The 16,136-nt window shown below is 42.8% G+C and overlaps 1 protein-coding gene and 1 pseudogene across 2 annotated transcripts in view; one reads left to right on the forward strand and one right to left on the reverse strand.

Annotated features, from left to right (window-relative positions):
• The window catches only part of ADRA1B (adrenoceptor alpha 1B), a 56,596-nt gene that overhangs the window by 29,946 nt on the left and 10,514 nt on the right, over window positions 1-16,136 (forward strand). The window lies entirely within an intron of this gene.
• LOC129144112 (glyceraldehyde-3-phosphate dehydrogenase-like) lies at window positions 3,343-5,130 on the reverse strand (annotated as a pseudogene).

The raw sequence follows: 16,136 nt of genomic DNA on the forward strand, positions 1-16,136 counted from the left end.
GTGACATTTATTTCTCTTTAAATAAACTTTTTATTGAAGTATGACATGCATACAGAAAAGAGCACCAATCAGAAGGGATGGCCGTGTCAATATTCACAAAATGAACACATCCCGGTAAGCAGCACCAAAATAAGAAAGAAAAGATTACCAGTACCCGCAAAGCCTCCCCATTTCTCCTTCCAGTCCATCTCTGGCATTCCAAGTGTGTGTCTGTCACATGTTTTGCCAGAATGACGTGCTGTAAATCCATATTCTCAGTCTTGCTTATCTCATGACCTCTTTTTCTAAACCAAAAGTTGCATGCCTTCTGCAATCAGAGATTTCTGATACTACCAGCCACAATGATTTGAATTTTGTATTCTGTGATATATATTATGAAAACAATTAAAATTATAGTATAATATTGAATATGCTTAGATTCTATTGTTCCCTCTCTTAAGAATCAGAGCTCATACATAAACATGGCATAGATTCTGGAAAGACTGCAGGTTACCTTGTCTAGAATCATCTGGAATCCAATGGCACAGAGTGTAGGACCATGACACATGAGTTTGCAGCATAGAACAAAGACATGATTTCAGGGCTTTGTCCAGAAGACAAGACACTGGTGGAGAACTAATATTTACTGAGCACTTATGATGTCCCTAGCAGTGAGCTAGGTGTTTCAGTATGTTATCTTATTTAATCTTCACAACCCTTTGAGGATGGCATAATTGTTTCCATTGTACAAATAAGAGAACCATAGTTAGCTGGGTACGGTGGCTCACATCTGTAATCCCAGCACTTTGGGAGGCCGAGGTGGGCAGATCACCTGAGGTCAGGAGTTCAAGACCAGCCTGGCCAACATGGCAAAACCCTATCTCTACTAAATAATAGAAAAATTAGCCAGGTGTGGTGTGGATGCCTGTAATCCCAGCTAGTCCAGAGGCTGAGGCAGGGAGAATTGCTTGAACCTGAGAGGCAGAGGTTGCAATGATACGAGATCGCACCACCGCACTCTAGCCTGGGCAACAGAGTGAAACTCCATCTTAAAAAAAAAAGAAAAGAAAAGAAAACCATGGCTCAGAAAGGTAAAATAATTGACCCAAGTTCTCAGGGCTCATAAGTGGCAGAGCTGAGCTTGCAACTAGCTCTGTCTGCCACCAAATCCCATGCTTATTTCACTCAACCAATGCAGCCTCTATACCATTTTTTTTCATTTGATCTGCATGAAATAGATTGAAGTATTGGCCTCAATACTTGGTTGTTGCAATAAGCCTCATTTCTTTTAATGGTTTCCCTTTTACATTCTTTTTTTCAATACACTGGCTTTCAAATTAACGCTAAAGCTATTCATAAATGAAATGGGGGACCTGGCTATGACTTTGCTTCTTTCCAGAAAGCAAAGGCTCTTTAAGCTTGAAGACGTTGAATGCTTGCTGTAAATCCAGGAAAGAAATGAATGAGCACAATTTAAATCTCTCCAGCCTAGAGTCTGGCCACGTGAGGGACACGGGAGCTACATTGCATCACCATATTATCCGTTTTTGAGAAAGGAGCCAGCAATTAGCACAAAAATTTAGATTAACCACGTTAACATCTCTGGGAGAGGGATTCACATTCTCTGGCTTTCTGCAAGCTCTTCCAAGCTCAAGCTGTCCCTGGATTCTTTGGCTTTGCGTCATGAAGGGAATTGATTTGATCAATTACATTGCTGCTGTCTAATTAGTAAGCATGGCCACACTGGCCCATCGGTTTCACAGAGATTAAACTTGGAATCCTGACTGCAGACCGATTTTCATAGCTGAAAGTCTCTGTACCTTCATCCTCAATCCATACCAGTTCCCTGGAGTTAATCATAACAGGACTTTGACCCAGGGCTGGAGGCATGTTCTCCAAGTCCGGACAACAGGGCTTCCGGAGTCTTCCTGCATTACAGCACAGATTATTTTGTGAAAGCTCCGCAGGTTAAGAAGCTGGGCCTTTTCACACATGCTATGCACTGCCCTTCACAAAGCACTTTATGCTCACCCTTTCATTTGAGTTTCCTGGTATCTCAACAAGGAAAGAAAATATAACTCTCATTTGAACATGAAGAAAGGAACCTTCACAGAAATGATGATTCAAAGCCACAAAGCGTTTTTCAACAGAAATCAGTCATCATGTTTTCAAAAAGTAACTTTTATTGGGTTAGTTACGTTTTATTACAAGAAGTTATATGTGTGTTTTCATTGTAGAAAATTTAAAAGAATCAGAAAAACAAAAAAAGATAATAAAAAGCCACCCCTTAAACATAACCACTGAAATGTTGAAAACATATTTATTCAGCCACTTTTCTATGGCATATCAAATGTACTATTTTGTAACCTGTTCTTTGTCTCTTGACGTATTATGAACACGTTTCTAATCATATTCACTGAGTTAATTTTTACTGGTTGAATTGTATGTGTCATTAAGCCAGTCACTTATGTTGAATATTTGGGGTTGTTTCCAATTTTTAGTTATGATAAATAATGTGCCAATAAAATCCTTGTATCTAAATAATAACATTTATTGAGTATTTATTTTGTCTCAGATACTGTACTAAGTGTTTTACATGTATTATCTCATTTAACCCTTCCAAGAACCCTATGGATAAATAATATTATCTCCATTTTATAGATGAGGGAACTGAGTCCTAGAGAGAGGTTAAGTAACTTACCCACAGTGACATAGATAATAAGTAGTGATGTTAAAATTTAATTCAAGTCAGCCTGACTGCAGAGCTAGCACACTTAACCACTAAGACAAATTCTTAAAATTGTAATTTCAGGGAAACTAAATACATAAAACTGTAAGGCTTTTGAATCACCTTACTCAATTACCCTCCAGAAAGCATATTCCAATTTATACTCCCACCCTCAATGTATGAATGCCCATTCATTCACATCATCATCAACATGGGGTACTACTCAATTTGTATTGTTCATTAGGGAAAAATGAAGCCAAATCTTCTGATAGCTCGTTCACGCTTTTAGAGCATGCATGCAACATGGTTCCTGATCAAAACAGTGATTTTCTCTAAATCAATGGCTCTTATTCTTTTTTTGGTACATGGGCGCTTTTGAAAATCTGAGGGAAGCTATGAAACAGCTACGCAGAAAATGTACATATGCACATCAAATAACCTCTTATTTTTCAGTGGCTCACAAACACCATTAAGAACTTCTGGGCTTGCCAGAGGATTGATGCATCAACAACATGAAAACTAAAACTAAAAGCAGGACTAATACACTCATTCTTCAAATGCTGGTCTTGCCAGATTGTTCTTTTAAACAATCCTGAAGCATAAGAAACCAGATCAGGAGACACTGGAATGAAATGCCCAGGCACTATAACAGTGTATTTGCCATGTGGTAGGAGGTACTAGGTCAAGACTCTCTCCTGAGGTCATGCTGTCCTCCACTAAGATCAGCAAGATCTCAGAGCAGATGGACCAGCCGGCACCAGCCTGCCTCCATTTGTGCACTTCAGCAGCCTCAGAAGAATAAGTGTTGGATTCTCTTGCCAAATGCACTTCTTCACACGCTGGCGTTTTTCATTATGTCCTCTTGCATCCTGCTCCTTTATGGCTTGCAAAGCCTCGTCCCAGATAAGTCAAACCTCCACCAACCCTACCCACTCCCCTCCTGTCACAAGCAGTGGATCAGGGCAAGCAGGGAAGAGAGAGTGAGGTCCAGGGCCTCGCCTGTCCATCTGCTCTGAATGCTGTTGTGCCAGGCAGATCTTTCTGTGAGCCCTCCTTGACCAGAGCACGTGCTCCCTGGGAGGAATGGGGCAGTTTTTTGTAATGATCCATCAGGGAAGTTTTCTGTAATAATCCATTGAGGCTCAGTGACATTTCAGGATTAGGGGTGAAACATCTGGTTCCAGCTTGCAAGGAAGGAGGCGGACAGAGGAATTAGCAAGCTTAAGTGATCTGCCCTTTTGGGTGACCCTAGTGGAGAATTTTTTCTTTTTTTGGCTGAGCACAGGGGACTTTATTGATAGTACATGACAAGGTGGGGCTCCCTAGGCCCCTCCCTCTTCAGGGGGTCTGTATGGAAACTGTGAGGAGGGGAGAGTCTCAGTGTCATGGGGGACTGTGTGTGGCAGGGACTCCCCATCAGTGAGGGCTTCTCGCTTCCTCTCATGCTCTCGCTGGGGCTGGTGGTCCAGGGGTGTTACTCCTTGGAGGCTATGTGGGCCATGAGGTCCACCACCCTGTTGCTGTAGCCAAATTCATTGTCATACCAGGAAATGAGCTTGACAAAATGGTCTTTGAGGGCAATGCCGGCCCCAGCATCAAAGGTGGAGGAGTGGGTGTCTCTGTTGAAGTCGGAGGAGACAACCTGGTGCTCAGTGTCGCCCCAGATGCCCTTGGGGGGACACTCCAATGCTCACTTCACCACCTTCTTAATGTCATCATATTTGGCAGGTTTTTCCAGACGGCAGGTGAGGTCCATGACTGACACGTTGGTGATGGGGACACAGAAGCCCATGTCAGTGAGCTTCTTGTTCAGCTTAGAGATGACCCCTACCCACAGCCTTGGCAGTGCCAGTAGAGGCAGGGGTGATGTTCTGGAGAGCCCCGCAGCTGTCGCACCACAGTTTCCCAGAGAGGCCATCCACAATCTTCTGGGTGGCAGTGATGGCGTGGACTGTGTTCTGGAATCTTTCCACAATACCAAAGTTGTCATGGATGACCTCGCCCAGGGGCACTAAGCAGTTGGTGGTGCAGGAGGCATAGCTGACGATATTGAGTCTGTTGTCATACTTCTTGTGGTTCATGCCCATCATGAACATGGGGGCATCAGCAGAGGGGGCAGAGATGATGACCCTTTTAGCTCCTCCCTGCAAGTCAGCCCCAGCCTTCTCCATGGTGAAAGACGCTGGTGGACTTCACAACATATTCAGCGCCAGCATCGCCCCATTTGATTTTGGAGGGATCTTGCTCCTGGAAGATGGTGATGGGATTTCCATTGATGACAAGCTTCCCTTTCTCAGCCTTGACAGTGCCATGGAATTTGCCATGGGTGGAATCATACTCGAACATGTAAACCATGTAGCTGAGGTCAATGAAGGGTCATTAATGGCAACAATATCCACTTTACTAGAGTTAAAAGCTGCCCTGGTGAGCAGGTGCCCAATACATCCAAATCCGTTGACTCCAGCCTTCACCTTCACCACGGTGTCTTGGGGATGCAGCTGGCAATGCACAAGAAGATGTAGCTGTCTGTCGAACGGGAGGAGCAGAGAGCCCCTAGTGGAGAATTTAGCACGGTCTGGATGGATAGACGAGACCACTGTGAGACAGGGGCAAAGAATGCAGTCTGCTCCTCGGGCCGGAACCTGAGCTGCCCTGGCCTGGCTACCCACCCATAGCCACCTTTGGGGTCTCACTGTGCACAAAACCACCTCATCCTAGTCAGAAATACGGAGCAGAGTGGTGAGGGGAACAAGGGCTGTTGTGCCCTTTTATTGTCTGGCTTAGTTCTATCTTTTCATCCTTGCTTATATTTTCCATCCTTTGAAAACTCACTCTTTGCTCTGTCCTCTCACTTTTGTTGCTGGCATTGCTCGTCCACAGATCATGGAAGGATTTTTGAGTTAGGCATCTCTTCTCCCTCCACCTTCTTGGAGGCCCAGAACTTACTTTCACAAGGCCTGGAGATGGCAAAAGGATGACTTTTCAATTCTAAATTATTACAGTTTCTCCTGGATTTGGCTGGGAAAATGAGTCATCTGAAAACTAGTGTATTCACAGTCAAACGCTTATCCCCTACACTTTTCAGTCCCCTGTGTAATCTGCTACACTTTCTTAAATTGCCTTTTGGTACAGGAGGCCCTTCTTATTCTTGGGGGATATGTTTTAAGAACCCCAGTGGATGCCTAAAACCGTAGATAGTACCTAACCCTATATACACTATGTTTTTCCTATGCATACATATCTACAATAAAGCTTAATTTATAAATTAGGCACAGTATGAGATTAAGAATAATAATAATAAAATAGAACGATTGTAATAATATACTGTAATAAAAGCTATCTGAAAGTGGTCTCACTCGCTCTCTCAAAGCATCTTATTGTATGTAATATAATATTTTTGGACTGCAGTTGACCTCAGGTAACTGAAAGCATGGATGGCGAAACTGTGGATAAGGGGGAAACTACTGTCCTTGGCTTCCTAGTGGCCTGCCTCACCGGGTTAAAACAGCAGCACATGGGAGAGCAGGAGCTCATGGGTTGTACTGAGATAGCTCCGTGACTGAGTAAATTACTTCTCTTATAAGTGTCAATTTCAACATCTGTAAAATGGGGGCAGTTAATTGCATCTCCCACCTAGAATTGTTTTGGGTATGAATGAGAGGTGCATGTTAGGGGTTATTACAGTGCTTGCCACCTATAAGCTCTCTGTACATGATAACTACTCTTATTGTCATTGTTATAAAATTCAGATCCCCACTATCTTCTGTATTTTTCTTTGAATTTTGTCATAAAGACAGAGTCCATTTCTAATTATTGTGAGAATCAGCACACATTCTCCACCTTCTCTGTAATCAGGACACTGCGTAAGAAGCCAGGCCTCCCCTCTCAAGAGCTGAATAACCTTCTTACATTATAGGCTTTCTGAAACACACTTGCCCTGTTGCAGTTACACAGGGGGGATGCTATTTCCTGCCCTTCCAGCTCCTATGTCCTCAAAACGTGAATATGGAATCACTTTTATAGGAACGTTCTTTGAAAGTGACAATGTCAAGAGCTGGATGTGGTGGCTCACATCTGTAATCCCAGCACTTTGGGAGGCCAAGGCAGGTGGATCACCTGAGGTCGGAAATTTGAGACTAGCCTGGCCAAGATGGCAAAACCCCATCTCTACTAAAAATACAAAATTAGCTGGGAGTGATAGCACACACCTGTAATCCCAGCTACTCAGCAGACTGAGGCAGGAGAATCACTTGAACCTGGGAGGCAGAGGTTGCAGTGAGCCGATCGTGCCACTGCACTCTAGCCTGGGCAACAGAATAAGACTCTGTCTCAGAAAAATAAAAAATAAAAAAAAAGATAGTGGCAATGTCAAATAATGCCTCCTTTCCAAAGTATCCCCACCACACATCTCTCCATCCCTGCATGTAACCAGCACCTCCCCATCTTCTTCTAGGCACCCCCACACTCAGTGTTCCAAGGGAGTCACAAGTCTCCAGTCTGTGGCAATCAGCACTGGGGTGTGGAAGGGCCAGTAGCTCTGGGTCAGGCCTCAAATTGAAGCCTGTCTCTACCACTGTGTAATCTTGAGCAAATTCCTTAATCAGGCTGAGCTGGCATTGTTTCATCTATAAAATGGGCTAATAATTATGCCCACCTCAGAGGCTTGTGAGGACTGAATAATTAGTGAAATCTCCTTGCTTCCTGAATCAGTGTTAATCTCCTTGCTCAGATGCAGGCATCTAAGAGATGTTCAATACAGACTTGCTGTGAAGGGGAGCAAAGCTCGGGGACCTCCTGCTGAGGGCGATAATCCAAAACCTATGCCAAATTGAGAATGGAGCATTTATCTATGTGAAAAGAGCTGGTGAAAAAAAAAAAGAAAGAAAATGAAAGCCATTTTCTACCATCACCATTCCCAACTCTCTCTCCCCGGCTGCCTCTCAACAAGGCTGACACCAAAGCTGCCAGAAGACAGGACAGAAATGCTCGCCTGAAAAGAGACATACGAAAAGTGACAAAAGACATTTATATGAATTTGGAACTCCTGGAGCAAACTGGGAGGGAAAGGGAGAGGAACGGAGATGGGAATGGACAAGGAGGGGGTCAGTGAGATCCGCATCAATAGTTCTCCTCCATGCTTGGTGTCTGAATCAGCTCCAGCTGCTGTAACAATGTACCTTAGACCAGTTGGCTTATCAACAACAGAAATTTATTCCTCACAGTTCTGGAGGCTGGAAGTCCGAGATCAGGGTGCTGCTATGGTCAGGTTCTGGTGAGGGCTCTCTTCCAAGCTGCAGACAGATGCCTTCCTGTTGTGGCCTTACACGGGATAAAGATGGGGAGGAAGCTCTCTGGGATCTCTTTTATAAGGGTATGAATCCCATTCATGAGGGCTCCACCCTCGTGACCTAATTACCTCCCAAAGGCCCCACCTCCTGATACCATCACGTGGCAGGATAGGACTTCAACAAATGGATTTTAGGAGGACAATCACTCCATTGCGCTTGGTATGAGTGATTTTTCTCTTATGGAATCATTGCCTCTGTGTGGTGCAAATAGAGGAGGCCACCAAGGGAAATGGAGCCCATGAGTCAGGAGAGGCCACAAGGAAGGTAGTGTCCCTGCCCTACGACAGGAATCGGGGGACTCCAAGGGAGGATTTTGAACTTCCAGGGTTATGGGAAAGGGATACAGGAGACAATCTCACCGAACTTTCAAGGAGTAGGAAGGCCTCCTCCACCTGGCATCCAAGCTACCATATGTAGCCAGCACAGGCAATAACACTGAACACATTCAGACCTTTTATCATTGAGATTCTCAGAAAACATTCTTGTATGGCCACAGTAAGCCCACCCAGCTGGGTGTCCTACAGGACATCTTCAAGTTGTACTGCTACCTGGAAGGTTTCCCCGCTGTAAGGAGACTTTGAGGGCTGGAATTTTGGGGTCATTTATGGCATGCCGGTAGACCTAGACTGAGAAGCAAGATAAGGGTTCATCTTGCTGGAACCTGGAGAATGGCATGCATTCAGCAGCAAAGACTAATCATTTCATTATACAATATTTATGATGCCAGGCAATGTGCTTAGCCTTCAGGATACAGAAAGACAAGAAAGGGCTCTGGTGAGAAGACAAGACACCCTGGAGATGGTGTACCAGCGTCATTCACTCTGTATTGGAGAAGTCCTGAGGGCTGCGGGTGTCAAGGAAGGTATGAGTCCCAGATGTGGCCTCCTCAGGGAGGAATGTGTGCCAGACTGAGCCAAACAAGCAAGAGGTGACACAGAGCCATCCAGGGGTCCCGACATAACCTTAACCTGTCATATCAGTTTGGATGCAGGAAAAGTTTTGATGCACACCAGCCAAAGGACAGAACAAAGGGATGAGTCAGAAAGAAGAGGGCAGGGAAATCAGCGAACAGCTGCTGAGAGGAGAGATGAAAGGGACTGCATGGAGCCTAATGGTCTAAGTGGCCCAATCTCAGTGTTTTACCATCTGATTCCCCAAGGCTGGAAATTGTCCCTGTTCTCTTGTAGAGCCTTTCATCCTAAGACACCTGTGCCTCTCTGCCAGCCAGCAGGTTCATCTACTGCTTAGGAAGGAAGGATTCAGTTCTGTGTGGCCTGTTTGTCCTAGGCTCAAAGAAACTCTGGCTGGAGAAATATCTGCACCTTTTTCCCTAATTTCCATTCTACCTCTAAAAGCTGAACACAAGGCTAAGAGTCAGAGAAGGAGGGGGCCCTGGTAGCTAATGCGACCCCCTTGTTTTGTACATGGAGAAGCTGGAGCCCAGAAAGGCCATGACCCAGCTTGAAGGTCTACCAGCTACTAGCCCTCTTCTAGCTCTTTTCCCATCCCTATATTTTTGACCTTTGTCTCTCCCTCAATCTTTCTCTTTGTCTCTCTCTCTCTCTCTCTCTCTGATTACCAAAGAAATATTTGAGGCCAGGCATAATGGCTCCTGCGTGTAATCCCAGCATTTTGGGAGGCTGAGGCAGGAGGATCACTTGAGCCCAAGGTTTTGAGACCAGCCTGGGCAACTTAGGGGAGATCCCATCTCTACAAAAAAGTTTTCAATTGGCCAGGCCTGGTGACACTGAGTAGTCCCAGCTACTCAGAAGACTGAGGCAGGAGAATCTCTTGAGCCCAGGAGTTTGAGGCTGCAGCAAGTTATGATCACATCACTGCACGCCAGCCTGGATGACAGGGGGAGACCCGTTTCAAAGTAAACAAACAACAAAAATGTTCATTGCAAAAAGAATTTTAAATACAAAGTGAAAATGTTCACATAAACACATTCCAGAGATAACAGCTATGAACAGTTTGGTGTATACTCACCCAGATTTCCAAATTTTATTTTTTTGTTGGCTGTAACTATACCAAAACACACACACAGAGGTTTTTTTAATAGAAATCCAAAGCATTCTAAGCATTCTTCCCTGAAATTTGCTTTTTTGCTACTTAATTTTGTTATGGACAATTGTTGACAGCTTACCATTTTAATAAATGTATGGTTTTTCATTATGTAAATGCTACATGGTTTAAATTATTTCCTATTTGTGGAAAGCATTACTGCAATTTTTTATACTGTCATCTTTGCTGTCTTTCAAGAATACTTACGTAGGCTAAATTCCTGAATGTCAAATACTTAGATCAAAAGCCATGCTCATTTTAATTTTATTAGATAATGCCAGTTTTCCACCCAAAATTTACATCTCCGCCCAGAATGTATGACAATGTCTGTTTTCCCACACACTTGCCAAATTGAGTATAAGCACTTTTTAAAATATCTTCCACAAAAATATACCTAAAATATTTTAATATTTAATATTTTGCTTTTTTTTCCTGAGACAGGGTCTCGCTCTGTCACCCAGGCTGGAGTGCAATGGTGCAATCTCAGCTCACTGCCATCTCCACCTCCCGGGTTCAAGCAATTCTCCTGCTTCAGCCTCTCAGGTAGTTGGGATTACAGGCATGCACCACCACGCCCAGGTAATTTTGTATTTTTAGTAGAGATGGGGTTTCGCCATGTTGGCCAGGCTGGACTCGAACTCCTGACCTCAAGTGATCCGCCCGCCTTGGCCTCGGAATTCAAAAGTGCTGGAATTACAGGTGTGAGCCACTGTCCCCAGCCTTATTTTGCTGCTTTTTAATTTACATTATTTATTTTGTAAAGAAATTTCAGGCCAGGCATGGTGGCTCACTCCCATAATCCCAGCACTTTGAAAGACTGAAGTGGGCAGATCACTTGAGCCCAGGAGTTTGAGACCAGCTGGGGCAACATGGTGAAACTCTGTCTCTACCAAAAAAAATACAAAAACTAGCTGGGTGCCATGGTGCGCACCTTTAGTTCAGCAACTCTGTAAGCTGAGGTGGGAGGATCACTTGAGCCCAGGAGGTGGAGGCTGCAGTGAGCTGAGATCATGCCACTGCGCTCCAATCTGGGCAATAGAGAGACTCTGTCTCAAAAAAAAAAAAAAAAAAAAATTTATATTTTTCATTAATTCATTGGGTGTCAATTATACTTACTCTTCTTATTTGTTTATTCATATGATTTAGTTTTCTATTGAGTTTTCTCTTATTTATTTGAAAGAGAGCTTTGTGTGTTAGAAATATCATTCCTTGGCCAGGATCATGCCCGTAATCCCAGCACTTTGGGAGGCCAATGCAGGTGGATCACCTGAGGTGAGGAGTTCGAGACAAGCCTGGTCAACATGATGAAACCTTGTCTCTACTACAAATACAAAAAATTAGCTGGGCATGGTGGCAGGTGCCTGGATTCCCAGCAACTTGACGCCAGAGAATCACTTGAACCCGGGAGGTGAAGGTTGCAGTGAGCCAAGATCACACCATTGCACTCCAGCCTGGGCAACAAGAGCAAAACCCCATCTCAAAAAAAAAAAAAAGAAAAGAAAAGAAAAGAAAAAAGAAAAGAAAACAAATATCATTATTTTACTGTCATTTGAATTACACATATTTCTCTCAATTCTTCTTTTGTTTTTGAAATTTGTAGCCTTATAAAAATGTCTAGACAAATTCATCAATACATTTATTTACAGATCCTGGACTTTTAGCTGTGCTTAAAATGGTCTTTCTTATTTCATACTTATAAAAATATGTACCTATATCCTCTTCTAATACTTTAACAATTTTTCTATATTTAAGATATTGGATCTGTCTAAGTTTATTTTAATGTAAGAAATAAAGTAGAGATCCAGCCTTATTTCTTTCTTAAATAGCTATCCTGTTGCCCCAACTTACAGTCTGTTTTTTCCCACCACTTAGTCTGTTTTTTCCCACATGCATTGAAATGGCATATAAAATTCTCATGGATATTTGGTTCTCTTTCTAAACTACATAATTTCATTGATCTTTCTTCTGCCTTTTTCTGCACTTCCTGCCCTAGGATTTTTTTTAATTACTATGATTCTATGACAGGTTTTAATATTTACAGAGCTGAGTTTACCCATTTTCCTCATACCCACTCTTTTACCTTTCCTCTTTATTTCCATTGATCTGGATATTTTTCTCATGGTTATTCTTCCAAATTCCATATTCTTCCATAAATTTGGTTTTGGATTATTTAGCTCTCCACACAACAAAAACAACAACAACAAAAACCTGTTGGGATTTTAATTAGACTGTTTTGAATTTTCAGATTAATTTGGGGAAAAGTGAAGTTATCTTGGATAGAGACTTCCTATACAAAAGCAATCTATGTATCTTCATTTATAGATGTCTTCTTTTATGACCCTTTATAAAGTTTTATAGCTTCTTCATGGTAAGTCCCACCAATGCTCAGTTTCTAAAAGTGTTCTGCAGGGAAATTACTATTTCCAATGAGGTCAAAGCATGGAACAAACTCAGTCTGGCATCAAAGATGGAAGCTTAGTGCTGCAGAAACCATTTCATCCCATCTGCTTTCAACTCTGGGCTTAAGCCAAAAGGTAGCTCCCCTACTGGAAGTTGGAATGGGTCAATCAGTTAATCAGTGGTAATCAATGGGCACTGACTGCATGCCCAGGCCTGTGCTAGAAGGGCAAGACACAGACCTCATCTTTAAGGAGCTTTTACAGTTCCCAAAGAGTTAAGAGGCACACCCCCTAACAATGGCACTTTATATTAACCCATGTACTATGGACTCTCTTTGATGGTAAATAAAAAAGAAGAAGTCTGGAGCAGTCAGGAAGGGTTTTGGGAGGAGATGGAAACTGAGCTGTGTGTTGGCACATGAATGTCATTTAGGTAAGTAAAGAAGGGAAAGGAATCAAATACAGGCAACAACCATTTATTCAGCACTTATTATGAACCCGATACTGAGTTAGGCACATGAAAAGGACGTTATGTGCTCAACAAGTATTTTTACACATTCACTGTAACAAGCTCTGTGTTGGGTGCTAGAGAAACCAAGACAAATAAGATTGACCCTAGCCTTAAGGAGCTTGTGAACAAGAAAGACAAACCCGTAAATAAGTTCAACTGTTATGATGGAAATCTGTAGAGAGAAGAGCAGAGACTTTTAATCTGGGGACTGTGTACTTCCTGGACATCCGTGGATGAGATTCAGCAGGGCTGTGAGCCCCTGAAATTACATGGCACTGAATTATCTGCTTAACCAGTATTGTCAAGTTAAAAGTGACACAAAATTCCTGGCTTCTAGATACTTGCATTTTAATAGCCAGATAAAATATATGTGAAGATATCATTACTTCTAGGAGTTGTCATTTGTAGAAGCAAAATAATATTAATTGTAATAAAAATTTTAAAAATGTAAAAAAAAAAACCATTACAAAAAAACCTAAGTACCTAGTTCTGGCCTTCCCCACCCCAGAAGTATTCTCAGAGTTTAGAAATAATATTGCGTATTATGGAAACTAATTTGAGGCCAGGAAGATTAGCGTTTCGATCATAACTCTACCACTTAATATCTGTGTCATATTGGGTGAGTTCCATACACTCACAGCTTCCATTTCCACATTTGTAAATTGGGAGTTACGGAACCCAAGGCACCCTCGTGCCTATTGTGAAGATGAAAACATTAATAGGTTGGGTGTGTAAGTCATCTGGATCTTAGCGGGTCTTCTCATGCTGTTCATTCCTGCCTTCTGCTTTCACACTTCAGAGGAAAGTTGTTATGAGAAGAAAGAATTTGAGCCAGGCCTGGAAAGGATGGAGAGAAAAGGGTATCTCAGACCAGTGTGGACAGCGTGAATAAAGGGAAAGGGGCCAGAAAAGTCAATGCTCTTGCAGAGAATCAGTCCATTGCAGCCACGTTGAATAGGTCTTACGTTCTAACCTAAGCAGTTTGAACTTTATCCTATAAACTAGAGGAGTCACTGGAGGATTGGGGCCAAGGGGGTCAACCCCATAGTGAGGTGGCTCTCAGCCCAGCCTGTGCTCACCCATGAATCCCAAGATACACACAAAAACAGTTCTTAAAAGTAAAATTGTAATGCAGGCTAAGGCAATACTTCTCACCTCAGGATCTTGTTAAAAAGTAGATTTTGTACTGAACATGGGGACACCTGCCTGTAGTTCCAACTACTCAGGAGGCTGAAGCAGGAGGATCACTTGAACCCAGCAATCAAGGCCAGTCTGGCCTGGGCAACATAGCAAGTTCAGATCCAGCCTGGGCAATACAGCAAGACCCCAGCTCTAAAAAAAAAAAAAAAAAAAAAGCAGATTCTGATGCACTGGATCAGAGATTCTGCATTTCTAACCAGCACTCAGGTGCTGCTTATCCATGAACCTCATTTTGCATAGCCAGAGGCTAATGCATTTTGGTTTTATTATTTTTATCACTATTATTCATGCAACACCTGTTGGCTGAGTGCCTTTCACGTGTCAGGCACTGTGCTAGGTAGGCCTTGGGCACAGAGAGAAGAGTCAGACATGAACTCTCTTTTCTAGTCATTCATAGTCTAATCAGAGGAGATGAGATATAGACCTAAGCAATTGTAATCCAAGGTTGAAAGGGATAAATGCCACATTTTAGTTTCAGAAAAAGTGCTTTGACAATTCAGCGTTCCCAGTTAAGGGAGAAATCCCCTAGTGTTTAAGGAAATGAATAAATGCTCCTTTTCCTTATTATTAAACGAGTAAAAACCCACACTTCAAAATTGGATTTTAATTACAGTCCACCACATACTAGGCATGTGACCTTGTTAACCTCTTAAGCCTTAATTTCCTCCTCTGCAAAATGAAATACATAGTAGCAGGGCTGTTGGAGAATTACAATAGAGAATGTTTGTAAATGTGGTACCTTAATAACTGGTTTTGGAATGGAGTTGTTGCAAAAGGTGGCTCTGGTTATTATTGTTTTCAGCATTTGTTTTAAAACTTAACATGGCTCTATTGGCCCAAAGATATTGTATTCATTGGACAAGTTTATGATCTCATTCCAGGGTTAAGTGGCAAATAAAAATGGAAAAACCTTGAAGGGAATTTCCAAATCCAAGGAAACCTCCTTTTACAAAGCTGGTGCTGAAAGAAGCAGCATATTATTGTAAATTTTTCCAGTTTTTACTGGACCAAATTGTTTCAGCTGAGGAGATGTGGTTTGGCTGATGGTGTAGCCAAATGCCCCTAATAAGAGCCACACTGCAAAGGAGTTCCACTCCATTTACAAGAGGATCAAAACAGTTTCTCCACCCACTGACTCCCCTGAGGTCATTGGCTTGTTTGACACTGACTGTGAAATAAATCAAATCAAATTTACAATCCCAGAGTCCCAGAATGTCAGGGCCCAGAGGGATGTTAGAAACCACCCAGCCCATGGTTGGCATTTTGTAGACCAGATAAATGATGCTTTAGGTCCCCATGCCACACTGCAGTCTCTGAGCCTGCTCATTGCCTCATTTCTTCAGCCAATATTGAGTGAAGGCCAATGGATTTAAGAATATGTAAAGTCAGCGCTTTGGGAGGCCGAGGCGAGGTTAGGAGTTCAAGACCAGCCTGGTCAACATGATGAAATCCTGTCTCTATCAAAAAATACAAAAATTAGCCGGGCGTGGTGGCATGCACTATAGTCCCAGCTACTCGGGAAGCTGAGGCAGGAGAATCACTTGAACCTGGGAGGTAGAAGTTGCAGTGAGCCGAGATTGCACCACTGTACTCCAGCCTGGGCAACAGAGTGAGACCCTGTCTCAAAGAAAAAAGAATATGTAAAGAATAAAAAGATTCCTCCATTTATGCCCCACAATAAGGAGATAGGGACAGGGGACCACAGGCACATCAGGAACTAACGAGGGGGCTGCTGGGGGCTTAATAACAAAAGATTTCATTTAAAAACTGTCTTTCTCAGGGACCTCAGACTGGTGCTGCCATCTGTCTGAGTGGTGCTGCCGTCCGTCTGATTTCATTTCAAACCTCTCAAATCATCAGGTTTCATTTTCATTTCAAATCTCTCAAATCATCTCATTTCATTTTAA

This window comes from Pan troglodytes, chromosome 4 (genome assembly GCF_028858775.2).
Source record: "Pan troglodytes isolate AG18354 chromosome 4, NHGRI_mPanTro3-v2.0_pri, whole genome shotgun sequence".
In the NCBI taxonomy this organism is placed as follows: domain Eukaryota; kingdom Metazoa; phylum Chordata; class Mammalia; order Primates; family Hominidae; genus Pan; species Pan troglodytes.